Source organism: Parambassis ranga, chromosome 2 (genome assembly GCF_900634625.1).
Source record: "Parambassis ranga chromosome 2, fParRan2.1, whole genome shotgun sequence".
Taxonomy (NCBI): Eukaryota; Metazoa; Chordata; class Actinopteri; family Ambassidae; genus Parambassis; species Parambassis ranga.
Window position 1 is genome coordinate 11,634,473 of NC_041023.1, and position 3,433 is coordinate 11,637,905.

Consider the following 3,433-nt stretch of genomic DNA (forward strand, 5'->3'; position numbering starts at 1 on the left):
CATTACAGGTAGATTGTGTTGACTTGGCAGGCGTGCTTCTGCAGAGATCAACAGCGGTTACAAAGACTGTAATTTGCAGATATTTTTAGCCAAACCCCAAGTCATCTTCCATAACCACAAAAATAAGTGTATGTAAGAATAAAGCTGAAATCTGGTAACAACCTCTGCCTATGCTGCATGAATGGAAGATAGAAGGCAGTTATGATGTATATATTGTTCAGCTCACTTTCAACTAAATTAAATGACTACTTATTAGGCAAATGTCACACAAACACAGAAACTAAAGTGTAATGCATAAACAATGGCAAATTTATTATCTATAAATGCCATCATCTAAACATTTTAAAAACAAACAACACTCAAACTGTTTCCTCCCAACACTTTACTTCCATCAATTTTTCTTACAAAAAAAAATGAACATCCTCAAATCTCATGGTGTGTGTGGCCAGCCAGTAATATAAGTGTCCATATCCAATGTCATTGAATACTGAGAGGGCTTGTCAGCCTCTATGATGTCTCCATCTTGTAACCATGTTTTTCAAGCTCCGCTCTGCAGGGAGGAAAAGGAAAATAGAAAGATCAAGTCAGCAGAGATGATTACAGGTGGGTGGTTGAGGCATAAGTACCCTCTGCTATTGATTGTAAGAACCATTAAGAGATGTGAGTGAAAAAAATATATATATATATATATATATAAAAATATTGCATAATGCATGCAGCTATGGATTTGATGATTACACATATATATAGCCGCTGTGCCCTTTAACAATAATGATATCTTTAAGAAACAACTTAATAGTATGGCTATTGTAATTGGCCTAAATAAAACAATAGCATATTACTGTCTAAAGTGTACTCAGATGAAAACAAAGCTGCCACTTATCTATCAACAGTTATTGGTTATTATGTGTGTAATCTTTTGTCTTTTGAAATAATGTGTGACACTGTTCTATTAAATACGCAATGAGCCAATAAAAGTAACAGACATTTTAGCTGCTGAAGAGAGAGCACTGCTAGAGCAGCAGCGTGGCAGGTGCAATGTATTTTGCTGCAGTTTCCATGCCACAGGTTAACATAAGTAGTTTCTTAAAAGACAACGCAGTGGTGAGCAGTCACTGTGCCACAATTCCAGCCTTCTTCTGTATAAAAGGTTTTAATGGCACGTTTACTTAAATCTTTTTCAACTACATCAAGCCAATGTTATAGAGTAGTAAGGACATACAATCGCTACATTTAAAATGCTGATGATGCCAATAAAACTTACAAGGCCTATATTTTCATTTCTGATCAATTCCTGTAATAATGATTGTAGCTGTGTTGAGATATTGGTTAAGACAGATTATTTATGAAGATTCATTGCATAAATTGACTTCAACATATGAAACATGTAATCTATTCAAATTTACAGCACAGCAATCTTAAACAAGTGAATCCCCAGGTAAATAACATATTATGCCATTGGAATCCGAGAAGCGAAACAGACTTAAAGAAATTCAGAGATCAAGTGACTAATGATTCTCGCAAGCATAGCCAAATAATTTGAGTTGTACTGAATAATCAGATTACCTCAGCTGATTGGAGAAATCGTCCTCTACATTGTCATCGTCCCAGTTGTCTTCCCAAACATGAGCATCTTCATCCTCATCCAGCCCCGTCCAGTCTGGAAATTAAAGCATAATATATAGATACAACTACAGTCATAGCTTTAAATTAAACTCTCACAAAACACAAACACACACACGCTTTGACGCTGTACTGTTTACCTTGACGCTTTAGCTTGTTAGCTGGAGCTATATTAGCTAGCTAACATTAGCTTTAGCACGTAAGAACTAGAACATGCGCAGTAAAAATGACAAAAGACATTGCTACCACGGTAAACTAACATCGCCTTTTCCAACAGATTTAAAGCGTTATTCGACCGATGGAGTACACCAGAAACCCACAGTAATGTGATTTCCCAGCAACTTTGCCAGATAACGCTAATGCTAATGTGGCTATGCTAGCTGAGTCACTGCTGCTGGGCCCATAACCAAAAAATGTCGCAACAGTTACGACTATAGAAAAAAGACAACAAGAGTAATATGACTACACATGAGACTTATATCATTTACCTTCGGCTGGGAATTCCTCAAACTCATCATCCTCCTCCAGTAAGCCCAGGTCGACGGGCTGCTTCTTGTCTGACATTTTAGCTGCTTTGCAGTGTTTGCTGTGGCTTAATGAATGGCTCTCCTACGCAGGAATTGTGGGATATGGACGTTGTAAAGCGGGTGGAGGGTGCGCTAAAATGCGCAGAAAAAGCGCAGCAGGCTCCATGCTTACTACAGAGGCAAGGTAAGACCATTTTTATGGAGGTTTGATCAGAAATATATCTAATGCTTTATATTAAAATAAATGTGCACTCACCAAAACACGGTAAAAGACTTAATTAAAGTATTCAAATAACGTTTTTTAAATAAACTTTAAACAACCCTTCCTTTATTGAAGACATTTTGTTGTATAAGTCATGTAAGTCTCATTTAGCTAATAACATCTGACCTGAATACAATGCGGTTTATAAGCTTTTCATATAGTCGCTGACAATAGCAGCAGCAGCACATGTGCAAATGTGAAAAATATGGAAAATAAGCTGTATCTAAATCCACAAGGTGGTGGTGTTATAGAGTGCAATCCAGTAATCAAATTTTAGTCAGTTATAACCCCATTGATTGTACAGATTCATTGGGAATATGTGACATAGCATTATCTGTAGGAGCATAATAAGGGTCAAAATCCTAATGTGTGTAGTGCAAACCTAAAGTCAAGTAAAGTTAGTGTTACACATAGACATTTAAAAATGATGCAGACATTCAGGGTCTTGCGATACAGTTGGGACTTCTGCAGAGCATCTGTTTTCTTGTTCCTGTGTTTTCTGCATGGATGGTTTTCAATAACAGTGGTTCGAAATTAAGGTGAAGTAAACCTTAAAACGTACTTGCAGATATTTGAGAAAACACTCCCCCCCCCCCCCCCTCTGAATTTCTCCCTGCCTGTTGACTCTCTCTGTCTCTCCCAGACTTTTTCCCACGCCACCACAAAAACCCTCTCGCAAGCGTCTTTCCTCAAAACATATGCACTCAAGTCAGTCAAATTTTGGCAAAGATTTTTCATTTAGGAACAAATGCACATTGTAACCCATGCGGCTCGCTCAAATAATGAAGCGGCAGCCACAGCTTAGGATGTATTTTAGTTAAATGAGAGCGCACATTTAACCACAAAACCACTTGCACCACAATGAAAATTGCTCTGCAGCTGTCATATGTTGACAGATGGAACAAACCTCAACTTAGGCTGTGCGTACTTATTCTATTTTCAAATTATTTTGTAATCACCCTAAAGCTTTACACATGACAATGCCACAACATTCAGAGAAAAAAGGGACAAGACATGGAGC

General features: G+C 37.6%; 1 long non-coding RNA gene across 1 annotated transcript; it reads right to left on the reverse strand.

The window, feature by feature from the left end:
- Positions 1-364: 364 nt before the first annotated feature.
- LOC114451037 (uncharacterized) lies at positions 365-2,269 on the reverse strand. Its single transcript, XR_003672160.1, has 3 exons — positions 2,112-2,269; positions 1,567-1,660; positions 365-550 (listed from the first exon to the last, which is right to left on the reverse strand). It is a non-coding gene; the product is annotated as an uncharacterized LOC114451037 (long non-coding RNA).
- Between the last annotated feature and the right edge of the window lie 1,164 nt (positions 2,270-3,433).